The 15,747-nt window shown below is 45.1% G+C and overlaps 1 long non-coding RNA gene across 28 annotated transcripts in view; it reads right to left on the bottom strand.

The window, feature by feature from the left end:
• LOC147620010 (uncharacterized) overlaps positions 1-15,500 on the bottom strand; it is a 62,416-nt gene extending 46,916 nt beyond the window's left edge. The window contains exons 1-4 of one of the 28 annotated variants that reach the window (XR_015261709.1): positions 15,456-15,500; positions 14,796-14,989; positions 14,415-14,509; positions 14,085-14,162 (exon numbers count right to left, since the gene is read on the bottom strand). This is a non-coding gene — a long non-coding RNA (uncharacterized LOC147620010). The other 27 variants (XR_015261736.1, XR_015261735.1, XR_015261733.1 and 24 more) reach the window with 27 other exon arrangements.
• Between the last annotated feature and the right edge of the window lie 247 nt (positions 15,501-15,747).

Below are 15,747 nucleotides of genomic sequence, written 5' to 3'. Positions count from 1 at the left end.
ATCTGATGATACCCGCTTTTCAAGTCAATGCGACTAAAGACTGTGGAGCCCTGTAAGCGGTCCAAAATGTCATCGATCCTCGGTATGGGGAATCGATTCTTGATGGTGTTCTTGTTCAGCGCCCTGTAGTCAATACACATGCGCCAAGAACCATCCTTCTTTTGCACCAAGAGTACAGGTGAGCAAAAGGGTGATGAGCTAGGCTGTATCAACCCTTTATTCAGAAGCTCCTGCACCTGACTCATAATCTCTTCCTGTTGGGCTGCACTAACACGGTACGGCGGTCTATTCGGTGGAGTACTACCAGGAATTACATCAATGGCATGATCTTCTGGCCTCTCAAGAGGAAGTTCTCCTGGCAATGACTCGGAAAAACAATCTTGAAACCCACATAAGAAATCAGTCCTGTCCTTATCTAACATAGACAAATTAGACTTAGACTCATCATCTTGTGCATCCTTTACATAAATCAAGTACGCGGAAAGATGCTTGTTCATTACTGATGAAATCGCCGAAGCGGATACAATAGGAACAGATTCCCCTTTTGAGTTTTACATCCAGTACATGTTCTTTCCCTCTATGAGTCACAGTGATTTTCCTATTGTAGGTGTCCACCACCGCATGTACTCTGTGGCACCATGGCATCCCCAACAAAACATCACAGCCATCAAGTGGCATGATGAAGAACTCTTCGCTGTCCACATAACCCTGCAAATGAAGCCTGAGCTTCCCAATGATAGGAGTAACGGGTTCTGCATACCCTAGACAAGCCATGTTAGCCTCATGTAACGGCCCCATCTCCTCTGCACGGATCCCCAAGCGGCCAGCCAAATCTGGTGAAATGAAGTTGGCTCTAGCACCTGTGTCAAAGAATATCAAGGCATTCTGATCTCTCACTTTGCTCCATGCCATGCACAACTCTGTCTCTTCACCACCTGGCTGTTCCCCCACAAGATCAGAAACTAACCCTCCAAAAGGTTTTGGTTTCTTTGACTTGGGCTCTCCTTTATTGTCAGAGTCCTTTTGGGACTTTCTTTTGGGACAATTAAATGACATATGCCCCTCTTCAATACAGTAAAAACATTTCCGAGCATCTCTCAAAGCCTGTCTTTCCTCAGAAGTTCTCTTAGGCATTGGCAACTTCTTATACCTCGTCTCTGAAGACCCTTTAGTATCACGAGAAGCATGCCCAGATTTTTCAGCTTTCTTACTCCAGTTCTTACTTCCTTTAAACCCAGATGATCCTCCTGTGAGTAACGCATTTGCTATCATAGCATTTTCAATCATCTGTGACATGTTCGTTACTCGAGTCTTGATACAATAATCTCGCACCTCTTTGGGCAGCCCACAACAATACTTCTCTACCTGCTCAGACAAAGGCACTGCACGGTAAGAAGTCACTGGGAGTAAAGCTTCCCAAAACTTCTTGTTATAGTCTTCCAAATTTTCACATTTTGAAGCATCCAACTTGTGCCATACAGTCATAACATCCACCTCAAATGTAGATGTGAGCCATACGGAAGAGAAGACCTATTTAAATTGTACCCAAGTAGTGGGTGCTATGCCCTGCAAAAGAAGAGTAGACCACCACTGCAAAGCATTGCCCTTGAGAAAAGTGGCAGCTTTCCTCACCTTAGAGGACTCTGTGTAATTCCCACCAGAAAAAGCAGCATCAAACTGCTGTAAAAAGGTAAGTGCTTTCAGTTTATCTTTGGCTCCACTGAATGTGTCAAACTTCACAGCAGCTCCCCCTTCCTTATAATCCTTCGCCTTTCCCATAGGCGTTAGATTATCATATGGAAGTGGCTTTGCAAGATTGCTGCCCCCAACATTCATGCCCATCATTCCCACACCTGGCATACCATACATTCTAGCCATGTTTCCAAACATTCCATTATGCATACCTGGCTGCATGCCACCATACATATTGCCTTGCATTCCAGGTTGCATGCCTCCAAACATATTTCCTTGCATACCGGATTGCATACCACCATACATATTCCCCTGCATACCAGGCTGAAAATTAGCTCCAAAAGGCCCTGCATACCCATGCCTCCCTGAGGGTAACCCCCAGTCATGGATTGGAACACCGAGCCACCACCAAAATAACCTGGATGCATATTCTGCTGAGGAATTGATGGCTGTCCAAAGAAGGAACTCTCTGAGTTTGCTCCATAAGCATGCTGCATGTTCGGAAACTGGCCAAAAGATGGATCCTGTGGGATGGCACCACTATGACCCTGAGGAAGATTCTTAGAACGAACCTTCTTCTTCTTCTTCTCGGGCTCTGTACGGGATCTCATAAATTCAGCAAACCTCACACTTTGTGTGAGCTGCATAAATACATCCATAACACCAACCAAACGATCTTTAAACCGAGCATCATCATCCTCTTTACCAAGTACATCTTCTGGCTGTGTTACATCCTCATAAGGCTCAACATCTGCAGCCTGTTCTCCTGCATGAATATCCTCAGATACATCTCTCTCAGGAGAGCTCTCTTGCTCTTCCTCTTCATGATAGAAGTACTCATCCTCTGTATCAGACATGTTTGCTGAATTTTTCAGCGATGGCTTTCTTCGAGGCAACCACGAGCTCACCCCCTTCAGAAAGTTGATGATTGGTCCCGGGGACGGAACCTTGAAACCGGCCTCTGGTAGAAACCAAAGTGCGGTAGACTAGCAGTCACCCGTCCACTTGTAGTCTAGATATGAAAACAAAATAGTTTGGAGCTAGAGTGCCCCAAATCTGAAAACAAAGCGACACCTGTTGGCCCCAAAGCTTGGCGCCCCTTGCGGTATTTCTTTATTCAATTTCAAAAGTATGTAAGGCTGAGTACAACAAAATCAACCAAGAGAGTACACCTGTATGTCCAATCTGACAGCCCACAATACCTCTTAGCACAGAGGATTCACACACACAGATCTGTGTATCAAAGCAACACTCTGTGCCTCCCTCTGATCAGCCAAGACTATTCAGCAGGACAGCCATGAGCATACATCTTGCATATCTCATGCATATGATCCAACATCTCAGCACAAACATACATTCACTGTTCAATCTCTGTCTCCACCCTTTTCAATCTGCCATACCCCTCCTCTCACAAGGGGCCAGATAACTCGAATCTGCAACAGACATAAGGCAACGGAAAGAGAGATAGATGAACAAACTCGGAGCTTACCAAAATCAGCTCGTGGATCTGCACCGGAGGAAGTAGTTGTACCAGTCTGTACTTGCACACTTGTTTCAACAGCTCTGCTTCACACGTGTGGGAGTACCTGTCTGTACCTTCCTCTCCGCATCCACTTCAGTGCTGTACCTGCAGCCCTTTGATGCTGCACCGACTGTACCAAGAAAAGTACCGCCTGTACCAAAGAGAGCGCCGCCTGCAGCTGTACGGCTCTGTCTGTACCAGAAAAATACGCCGCCTGCAGCTGTACTGATGCACCTGCTCCTGCTGTACCCCACTGTACCTGATGGTACAGCTCTGTACCTGCTGTACAGCCACCTGTCAGCAGTCGTACAGGTAACTGTACCTGCTGTACGGCTTCTGTCAGAACCCACAGCTTCTGTACCTCCTCAGACTGTCAGCGCCGCCTGTACCCACAGAGGAAACTGCAGCAGAGTAAAGCAGCTGTACTGTACTTGCAGTCATACAGGGCTGTACGGGCTGCACACGTGGACTGTACGGCTGGTTTGCACAGAAAAACAGCAGCCAAAATCAATATTCAACAGTCGACTTGCTCTCACGTTTCTTCTCCACGCTTCCTCATGCACGATTCCCCCAAAAGCTAGAGAGAGAGAGAAGAGAGAGAGGCATGCACTCCAAAAGTGGAGTTGCCCCCTCCCCATATTAATCCTAGGCCCCCAACTTTAATAGTTATTAAAGTTCCCTAGGGGCCACTAAGGCCTAGGGGCAACCTTCAATAAAACATTAAAATATTAATGTTCTAGTTCCCCCCTTCACACCTAGGGATGTCCACACATCATTAACTGTGTCCGGGCACTCCCCATGTGAATCATTTGATATTTTGACTCAGCAACCACCATGCCCACACTTGTACTGTTCCATTTTCACAGGGCCATGACAAAATCTGTCTCTGTCTTGAGCACTTCTAATAGATTCTTTCGCAACTTGTAACATTTCTTGCATATCTTGCAAAAAATTACGTGTTGCATCATGCTGAAGTCCTGAAAATCCCACTGTAACAGGTGATCGAGGTTGAAAACCATACATAAGCGTGAAAGGACTAAAACCTCTACTCGTATGCTTAGTACTATTATATGCAAATTCTAACATAGGAAGATAATCCTCCCATGAACTATGTCTTTTGGAGACATGCTCGAAGCATATCCTCCAAAATCTAATTAACTCTTTCAGTCTGGCCATCAGATTGAGGATGATCTGAGGAACTCAAATTCAAAGTTGTTTCCAACTTCTCAAAAACAAGTCTCCAAAAGTCACTTGTAAACTTAGAGTCCCTATCACTGACTATGTCCTGCGGTAACCCGGAAAGTCTAAACAATTGCTCGATAAACTGCCATGCTAATTGCGTAGCTGTAATGAACTTCCGTGTCAGTAAAAATCTAGCCATTTTTGTCAAGCGATCCACCACAACCCAAATAGAATCGTGGCCTTGACGTGTTCTTGGCAATCCGATAATAAATCCATGGAAATACTTTCCCATTTATTACCTGGGATTTGCAAAGGATGCAACAACCTAGCTTGTCTAAAGCGTTCAGCTTTATTTGCTTGACAAACTTGATACTTGAGAACATAATCTTCTACATACCCTTTCATCTTTGGCCAATAAAAAGTGTGTTTCACTAAAGATAATGTCCTGTGTACCCCAAGGTGTCCAGCAGAAGGGGCGTCGTGACACTCCTTAAGAATCTTGGACCTAATGTCTGGGATCTATGGTACACAAATTTTGTCATTACGGAATAGTAAACCATTCCCAATCATCTACCGACCTCCTGCAGCCTGAATGGTAGGCTGCTCAGTCATTGAGTCTTGGTCAATCAATGAGCTCCCGTCCTCGATCTTCTACCAAAATGGACCAAAATAACTATCAGTCCTGCAAAGCTCTCTCAATGACTGAAATGAGTCGGTAGAAATCTCGGTGAACGACAAAGTATTCACCTCTCTAATTCGACTAAATGCATCTGCGACGTTCATGGACCCCTTTCGGTAACGAATCTCAAAATCAAAATCTTGCATTAATTCAACCCATCGAGCTTTCCTTCCTCTTAAATCATCGGCATCACACACATACTTGATTGACTAACAGTCAATACCACAAACTTGGAGCCATATAAATAATGTCTCCAAACCTTGAGAGCGTGAATGACAGCATAAAGCTCCTTCTCTCAAGGCTTGGCCAACGAAATTGAGTGTCGTCTAGCTTTTTACTTTCGAAAGCAACAGGTCTACCATCTTGAAATAGAGCAGCCCCGATTGCATAGTCACTGGCATCAGTTTCAAGAACATAAGGCCAACTAGGATCGGGTAATACTAAGATAGGTGCTTCCTTAACTTTATCTTTTAAAAGTCTGAAGGCTATATCTAGATCATTATTCCAAGTGATAGGCTGATTCGACTTACGTCCACAACCTTTCAACAAGTTGGTCATCGGTAGTGTGAGCTAGAGTAATCCTGCACAGATTTTCGAAGAAAAACAACAAAACCGAGAAAAGAACGAAGTTGTTTCACTGTCTGCGATATAGGCCAGGCCAGAACCTTCTGAACTTGGTCATAGTCAATGCTCAATCCATCTCTAGTAATCTTGTGTCCCATTCTCCAGGTGTTGTCCTTCTTTATCCTAAGCAACACAGGTGCACCCCAAGGTGATTTACTTGGACGGATCTTGCCCATCCTCAAATAATCTTCGAGTTGTTTGGCCAACTCATCTTCCTCAGCTTGGCTCATCGTGTAAGGTGGAATACTAACAAGGTGAGCACCAAGGACCAAGTCAATACGATGATCTATTGCCCTTTCAGATGGTAAGCCTGATGGCAGTTCCTTAGGAAATACATCTTGAAACAAATCAAGTATCTTCTTTAATTCTTTGCTTTCAAACACACTTAATTCATTAACATCCATAGTAGAAATGAGAAATGAAGAAAGTGGAATCAAGACACAATGGAAAGCAGTATACAAGAAAGAATCCATTATATTTCCAAAATCAACTGTATGTACAAGAGGTCCCTGAGAGGGATGTATACAATCACCTAAGACACTATACTGGGTGTTCCTATGTTCAAAAGAAAAAGTATGACTAGACCAATCTATCTGGACTTGAAGAGTCTTAAACCACTCAATCCCTAATAACAAGTCTACATGCATTCCAGAGTATCTTCGTAGTCCTGAATTCGGATCGGTAGCGTCTCCACCTTTCGATCCCATACTTGCCGACCCACAGGTAAGCGTACCTCATAGGTATGATCGCTAGGTGTTGTGTCAAGATCCAATTTCTGCACAAGTTTGTAATTAACAAAATTGTGTGAGCTGCCAGGGTCTAGAAGAATGTGGATTCTATGGCCATTCACTTCTCCATAAACTCAGAGAAGATCATGCAAGCCAAAAACTTTAGAGTTGAACAGACAATCAGAACATGAACTAGGGCGAGAAAGTACGGTAGCTGACGTACCTGTCAAAGACAACTGGTTAGCTGCCTTTGGCTTGGATAATGCGTTGGTCTTGGCACCTTTTTGCTTCAGGCACTCCTTACGCATATGTTCTTTTTCTTCGCAGATGAAGCAACGTCTCTCCTTCTTGAGCTTCAAAGCCTTAAGGAGACGTTTTTTCTTCGCTGGGGTCGAAGTTGAATTCTTCAAAGGTTGGTTCGAAGACTTTCCTTCTGTCGTGCTAGCCATCGGTACAGAGAACTTCCTTTTATGTTTGTTCCCTTGCTCGGTCGCGGGTTTAGACTTGGAAGAGACCATTGTATCATTATAGATACGAGCGGAATGAATGGCCTCGCCCAAAGTTTTGCATTTGTTGTTTTTAACCTGTAAATGGTACGAGTCGGGTAAACCGGCTACGAAGAAATCCAAAAGAGTGGTAGGATCCATCTTCATAGCTTTCATCTGCAAGTCCCTAAATTTCTGGAGATAGACCTCATAAGTGAGGTTCTGCGAGGTCATGGTCAAAGTAACAAACCGGGCAACAATATCATAGTCATTCTCTTTCTTGAGGAATTCTTTCTTGAAGACTTCTTCGAGTTGTGCCCAAGTCATTGGTTTAGGGTTGAGTTCTTTCCACCAAAGCAAAGCTTTGCCTGAGAGGAAACCTGCTACTAATTGGATCTTTTTGCCATCGTCATATGGATGAAACTGAAAATGGACTTACCACTTATGTAGCCAAGTGTCCACTATCTCTTTGATACGCTGCTTTTGCTCGCTCCCAAACTGTTCCGGAGTAATACTGGGGCCTAAAGCAGATGCCAAAGTATCCATACCCGAAAGAGTAGATAGGGTAGTGGTCAACAAAGAGATGGAGTTCTGTAAAGCCTGCATCTGGGCAGCGATTTGTGCTTGACGTTCCGAGGAAGAAGCTTCAAGAGCAACTTTAAACTCTTGGAAATCTAATTTTGAAACAAAATCGTCGAAAAGAACACCATCGGTGGCTTCCGTAGTTAGCTGGCAGGTCTTCACATTCAGGAATGGGCTCCAACTCGGATTCTTGGGTCAACATCTTGAAGAGGGCAAGATGAGAGAAAAGATTTATCTTGCACAAGGAAGAGTGCTAGAGAGCTTGAGAGCTTGAGAGATGTGTGGCAAGAAGCCTCCTTGAGGGGAATTTATAGGCTTTCCCAAAAGCTTACTTATATATATATATATATATATATATATATATATATATATATATATATATATATATATATATATATATTCTGTTTTCTTAAAAAAAACACTTATAAAGCAACACTTGGGTTTTTTAGGCCCTTTCACTAAGGTTCGGCAAAAAACGAAAGCAACGTGGGTTTTTTTTATTTATCCAAAAAAAAAACCCTCCGGCCGGCGACTTTGCTTTTCGCGAATTCCTACAGCACCTTAGCGCCGCCTTCATGCCACCCGTCGACTGCCCACGTGCGCCGCCTACAGTGATTTTGCGCACGACTGGTACCCGCCTGCCTGCACAAACACGCCCAACTGCCCGCGTGCGCCTGAAATTGCCTGCGTGTTCACTTGGCCGCCTACGCTCTTACGTGCCTGCTTGGCTGCGTGTACCAGTCCACGTGCCTAAGTGTACTAGTCCGACTACGACTGGTCTTGTGGCTAGCTTCTTCGCACTTAAGACTGCGTAGCCATGTATGCACAACCTCCTAGGCACCACCTCTCTCTCTCTCTCTCTCTCTCTCTCTCTCTCTCTCTCTCACAAACATATAGCCGACTGGCTTTTTCTACTTCTCTCTCTTCCTCAAACTGTTTACACAGTTGAAAACACCTACAGCCCTTCTTCTTGCAAAGCAAACAACCCATACAAGACCAAAACCTTCATCACGGGTTCCTACGATGCAAAAGCAACATACTGAATCTGAAAAAACAGCATTATATACAGAAAAACAGCAATCTTCTCGAACTCATACCTTTTCTTTGACCTCATCTTCTCTACCTACTAACTTGCTCATTCTCGAGGCTTGCTCTGATACTACTGTCAAATCTCCATAGGATCTCCCTGAAGAACGCTCCTGGTACAAGACTCGAAACCTGCAAACAAACCAAACAAACATGAAGGGGGTGCAGGCCTGACTCACCTCCCAACCTTGACAGCCGTGGGCAAGCCCACAAGTCTTGGTTGTCCCCACCGAGCCACGAGTTGAGCTAACTAGATGGACGTACCGACCAATCTCTACCTCGTGACGTCCCATACCGCCATGAAGCTACCCTCGCGGGCCTCGAGACTACTGCCGGCCTCGGCTACATAAAGCAGGTGCACGTCTGCACACTAGATCCAGACTCCTGACCATAGAGCTCTCACAAAGACGCTAGATGGGCAGAGAGAGTTGGCATTCGAGCAGAGGGACAGGCAAGGTTCAGGAGAGGTTTCTCTACTCTTGACCACATCTTGACTCTCCGGGCCATTATTGAGGAGGGCAGGTCGCATGGGCGACGGATTTATTGTAGCTTTGTGGACTTCCGCAAAGCATTTGATACAGTGCCCAGAGCCAGATTGATGAGGCGATTACAGGAGATGGGGGTACCCACAGAGCTCATATGGGGAATTATGGCTTTATACAGATCAGTTGCAGGACAGGTACGCACCCCAGAGGGGGTCTCTACTTTGGTTCACTCCACTATAGGAGTGAAGCAAGGTTGCCCGTTATCTCCTTCACTGTTTGGTATGTATGTGGATGAGGCTTCTGACTACATTGAGAGATTGGGGGACAGAGGAGCCCAGCTAGCAGGTACATGGATCCCACTATTGTTATATGCTGATGATATTGTGTTGATCTCTGACTCTCCTGAGGGTATGCAGCGTCATCTGGATGCTTTACATGAGTTTGCACATGATAGTGGATTGTCTGTCAACCTTGGCAAAACCAAGGTTATGGTGTTTAACACCACGCCACAGTGGGTTCGGCGATCAGCTTCCACATTTACATATGGGCAGGAGATTGTGGAGTATACAGATGCATATACATATCTTGGGGTAGTATTCAGTGGGCCAGTGTTTTCGATGAGGAGAGCAGCAGAGACTAGATTGACTAGAGCACATGCAGCCCTGGGTGGTTTGGAGAGGATGTGTTCGCAGGTTCAGTTTCAGGAACCTCGAACAAAACTCTGGCTTTTTGACACTCTAGTGACATCAGCTATGCTTTATGGAGTGCAGATATGGGGACCTTCAGTGGGCCATCACAGCGCAGGCGGGTGGAGAGGTATGGAGAGGCCTTTGGTATCTATGATTGCTAGGCTTATTAGAGCCAAGGCTGTGGTACCTCATGAGATTATTCGAGCAGAGCTGGCGGCTGCCCCTCTGGTGATTGAGGCTCTTACGAGATCAGTCTCCTACATACATGGCTTGTGGGATCTCCCCCGAGACAGATATGCACGCCTCGCCCTGGAGTCCTCCCGACAGTTAGCTTTACAGGGAGACACGGCTTGTTGGTATGGACAGATGACATCTTGGTTCCAGGCACATGGTTTTAGCATGGACAGATTGCCTCCCTTCCAGTATTCTCTGGAGGCACCCTCTCTCACTCTTACACGGACAGAGATTACCAGACTCATCCGTCAGGATTTAGTTCAGCTGGACATTAGGAGGACATGGATACAGCCGACTGAGGAGCTGGGCACGAAGATGGCTTTCTACAGAGAACATTTTCTTCAGCTCACAGCAGATGGTTTTGTGATCAGACCCAGTTACATGGATGTACACTTGTCTCATGCAGTACGATGTGCTATTGGTCAGATTCGCACATCCTCACACCAGCTTGAGATTGAGATTGGCCGATATAGAGGTATACCAGCTGAGGCCAGGATATGCCGAGTATGCCATGGGGAGCCAGAGACAGAGCTGCATTATATATGCCATTGTACTGCATACTATGAGATACGTGGTCGTTTCCACTGTTTATTCAGAGAGGGTTTTGGACCACTTTCCAGAGTCATGGGGTACCAGGACCAGAGGTGTTTGGGATTGTTCTTGCTTGAGCTGCGGAGACATAGAGATAGCCTGCTTAGGCGCACAGAGAGCCAGACTCAGAGGCACATTACAGACTTCTTTAGTCCGGCCATCACTGCGCCAGATGGACCACAGCAGCAGCAGGACATGGATACCGCCCACACCAGAGGTACACTGATTGATCGTGCGATTGAGCTTGGGTGGTCCAGACGCCCACGACCACGGAGGAGGGCATCCCAGCATAGACGGATGTTGCAGCGGCAGATTCGGATTATTCTTGCGAGGCATGCGAGACACCCAGTTAGGGTGCTGACCACACAGGATATTGAGGAGATCCGCCAGTGTCCGATGCGGCACATATTATGAGATGGAGGTACCTCCATAGTGTACCTTCCAGTTCCAGTTTCATTTTTTAGGTGCCAGTAGTATCATCTTTATTTTTTCATTTTCTGGGTTTTTTTATCCAGACATTGTATCAGATCCACCATGATGTAACTTTTGGTCTCATAGGTCATTATGGCCTTTTGAAGACGTTAATATAACATTTCATTTCATTTCATTTCTCTCTCTCTCTCTCTCTCTCTCTCTCTCTCTCTCTCTCTCTCTCTCTCTCTCTTCTGCTTGCATTTTGCATCAAGCATGTTCCACGATGGTGTTTAGGGCTGAAAGAAGACTCCCATAGCTTCCGCATATTACATTACGGGACACGTAAGCTACTAGATGCCCATTCTATTGCAAGACCGCTTGATAGCGATGTTACTCGCATTAGTGTGATCACCTGAAATGGGTCATCCCAAGAGGCTAATGCTAAACAAGGAGCCTCAGATAATGCAACCTTGAGATCCTTGAAAGCCTATAAACCCCAAGGGGTCATCTTATTCTGTTACCTCCAAGTCTTGGCGCCTTTAAGCAGATTAGTCAATGCTGCCGAGACATCAGAAAACTTGTCAATGTGGGTGGAATATGCCTGGCAAATACCCACAAGCGACCAAATGTCATATGCCGTTTTCGGAATCTCCCAATTAAGGATTTCCGCCATCTTTGCATAGGCTAATCAGATGCCTTCAACACTGATTATATATCCGAGGTAGTGAAACTCGAATAAAATTCCGATTTCTTCACAATTTCATCACTTTTTCGACGTCAATGTCGTGCTACTCTTCTATAGCTAAAAAATCAGTATGTCGTCCAAAAAAATGAAGTCACACTTTCCTATCAAGTCCCTGAATACCCGCATTATCATGCGATTAAACGTAATTGGAGTGTTTGTTAATCCAAAAGGCATGACCACAAACACTTAGTGGGCAAACTCAGTTCGGAATGCGGTTTTGAGGGTATTCTCGTCCACAATTTGTACCTGATGGTATCCACTTTTGAGGTCAATTTTTGAAAACACCTTTACTCCATTCAGCCTCTCTAAGATGTAATCAATCTGAGGCATAGGAGACTTGCTCTTTATCGTCAACTTGTTGAGCGCTCAATAATCTACGCAAAGCCGGGAAGATCCATCCTTCTTTTTTGCGAGAAGGATCGGGGCTGCGAATGGAGACACACTAGAATGTATGAAACCAGACTGCAGCAATTCGTGGAGTTGACAATCCAACTCCGTCTCCATGGCCTTGCTAGGGCGGTATGGAAACTTATCGGGGGAGGGGGGAGGGGGGGGGGTTGAAACCTAAGAGAAGCTCAATTTTATGGTCCTCTGGTCTAGATGAGGAAAGTTTGGGAGGCATGTTGTCTCTAAGAAAGATCTTCTAGAACCGGTCATGTAGGGCCTTGTACTTCTCCAAAGCACACGTCACTATCTGGGTAGTCTGAACATAGATCACCGCACACTGTGCACCTTTCCGAATCTCTCCTTAACGTGGATATAGCTAATGACCGGGTATCCCTAGCTCACACTTAATGATCACCAGGCTTTTGACACATTTCGGGTAATCCAAACGTGTGCTGGTCCCAATCAATGTCGGGAATGAACTTATGAAACCAATGGATCCCTAAGATTATGTCTGCACCTACAAGAAAGGCAACCATGAAATCATGCACAAATTCTATGCCCTGGATGACTAATTTAGCCCGCCGAGCTTCAAACTTGATGCTCGTTGTCATGCTCGTGCTAAATCCCTTCACTTTCTTATCTACCGAGGTCAACGAAAACCAGGCTTGCCTAGCAGCCTATTCCGTGACCACATCCCCTGTACTGCCGCGGCCCGCTATCAAACAAGATGACGACTTTTTGGCCACTATGTAGCCAAAAGTCTTGAGCAATTAGTTTCGTTCGTACTCAGAGTCATGGTTGCCCTTCTGCTTATCTTCAAGCTCCCGACTGACAATGGCGCCAACCAAAGGTGTGGAAGCTGGAGGACTAGCAACCTAGGGGGTCGGTGTGGGAGGTTGGCTCACCACATCAACTGGGTCTGGCGTAAGGCGAGGTCCGTTGTTCGAGTTCTTGGAGCCAGAGGCTTCCGAATAGACCCTGAGTGGGTCTAGTTCTGGCCCTTGCCAGAGGCAGTGGCTACCTTGGCTACTCCCGGCTAGAAGGTCTTTGGTTTTCCGTTGTTATACTTCATCTCAGCACTTTGCCCAAGCGAAAGTGCTCGATCAAAGTCTCTGGTTCGAACATGCACACATCCCATTGGATTTGCGTGTCCAAACCATAGAGAAATTGACCTCTTTTGACTGCATCTAATTTCTACAATTGTAAAGCCAGGTGAGTGACTTTATTTGCAAATTGGAGGACAGGTAGCACAATCCTTGATACTCGTCCTCGAGTCGCTTAAGATAATGAGGCGGTAGAAACCGTTGCTTGAGGTCAGTGACAAATTGGTCCCAAACATAGGCAGCAACTCCATAATTGGAATTGACCTAGACCCGATGAGTCCACCATGAGATGGCTTCCCCTTCGATGTAGCAACTAGCTAACACCACCTTCTCTATGTCTGACTTCATGCAATTCATGTAGCGCACGGGAATGTTGTGTTAACTCCTCTATGGAGATAGCTGAACCCTAGATCTAGGAAGGGGCATGGGAAGGGATCTCGGGGAAAAAGAAGGGGGGGGGGGGGGCAGCTTGTAAGACCTGTGGGGGGGAGGAAATGGGTGCCGAGGTTTCTTGAAGAGGTATCCGGTTCTCCAAGGCCTTTATAGAAGCCATACATGCCTACATCTACTCCCCAAGCATGGCTAGTTCATGAGAGAGTGGGATCATGGCAACTTCTCATATTGCACCTTACGGGCAGCACAAGGCACCTGATTGGTTGAGATTTCCCCCTACTTGACCTGATTATTATTTTTTAATCATACTTAAAAGAAGCCTCTTTTTTCCAGAAAAAAAAAATGATGCATTATTGCACCTAACAATGCTAGCTTATGGCCAATTGAAAGATTTTGGCTTTCAAACCAAAAACACCAAAATAGAAACCTTATGCAATTTAAATTGGATCTCTTTATTACAGACCTCTTCTCGGGGACAAGCATGCCAAAACTAGATCCCTTCTCCCAAAAAAGAGGGTTTCTCAACCACCTGAGACACTGCCTGCTGGTGAGGAACCCTATTATATCTTTGACAAGGATATATCAATCAGACTTGTTTTCAGCATTTTAACAATAGGTACTCAAGAAAGAGAGCTGGTTTTCAAACCACGTCATCACAGATTTCAAAAAATTATATCATTAGAAGTATCCACTGATAAGGCATAGAAGAAAGCCAAGGTTATATTCCAAACTTAGCATCAAAACCTTAATAATACTTGACAATACTTGAACTCACAGTTTTGGTGGAGCTTACACTTTTGACAACATGATGTTTGGGGTCAACAAAGTACCGCCTGCAAGAAATGAAGCACGGATCTTCTGAAAGAACCATTCATATACAACATAATTCTGCAATGCCAAATGCCCAAAAAGCTTCACCTCATTGTTGAATAAGCCTAGTTATATAATAGAGAGGACCTAGATAACCCTGAACGTGATTGATCATGTAAGTAGCATCCAAGATGTCAAAAAAACAAGCAGAAAACCAATTTGCAAGCAAACATGCAGAAGGTATTAGCTGCGAATGTTCCAGCCATGCTTGCATCAAGAAGGGTAAGAACTATTAAGAGCTGACACTCAACAGCTGATGCTACATGCATTGGTTTAGCTCAAATTAGAGCATTGAGGGGTTTACCTGAAGCCAGCCTGTAAGGTGAGGTACATCATCAAGCATGGCCCCTCGGAACTCCGAGTGACATGGCTCGCAGCCGTAGAGGACACCTTCTGTCCTTTCCCTACTCCATGATTGTCTTCAACAGAAATCCTTCTGGATGGTTTTTGGCTGCTTTCTTCCGTTGCACCTCTTCAAGTGGGGAGAAAGCATGGCCTCTGTCAAAGAGCAACATCTCTCACCATTGATGTTGGTGAAGTTAAATGCAGAGATGCTTTCGCAGATTATATTCAAGCCCAAGTTCGGATACGAACACAGGCAACGCAAAGAGGATCACGGAACTCAATTGATTTTCTCCTGTGAAGGTCTGTATTAGGTGTCTTTTGGTATATTCTAGAACAGATTATGCTGTAGCAAGGGTCGTAAATGAAATTGAAGGGCATGAAACCGCCCTTAGATTAACAGAAAATCATTAGTGGAAAATCTTGATTTCTAATTTGTGAATAATTACTATGAAGGACTAATTATGAACTGATTTAGATAAGGGCAAGTAGCTTTTTAGCAATTCTGTGTAGTAGTAATTGGTTTACGGGAGCATAAGCCCTTCTCTTTGAATTGCAAAGAGGAGGGAGGATCTGTAACGCGTTTCTCCCCATGGAGAGCAGAAAAAGAAAAGGAAAATACCTTCAGATTCATCAGTGTAGCGAGAGAGAGAGAGAGAGAGAGAGAGAGAGAGAGAAAGAAAGAGAAGGTGTTCGTACGAGCGGCAGGTGAGGTATTGATTCGAACTCAGCCAGGATTCCTTAATCCGAGTCCCACCAAAGTTGTTCAATTAAAAAATTTCCCCCAAAAAATTCATTCACTTCTTATTTTTTTGTTTTTGTTTTTTGAGCCGAGGTCAGAGCCGAGCACACTCGTTTCTGAGACTCGAGCAGAGAAACGCTTTTGCCATTAGCTTCGTCGTCTCGGTCGTGAG

This window comes from Cibotium barometz, chromosome 32, assembly GCF_041138505.1.
Source record: "Cibotium barometz isolate CiBa-2024 chromosome 32, ASM4113850v1, whole genome shotgun sequence".
NCBI classification, from domain to species: Eukaryota; Viridiplantae; Streptophyta; class Polypodiopsida; order Cyatheales; family Cibotiaceae; genus Cibotium; species Cibotium barometz.
Note: the sequence above shows the minus strand (reverse complement) of the source record. Positions and strands in the feature narration are given on the sequence as shown.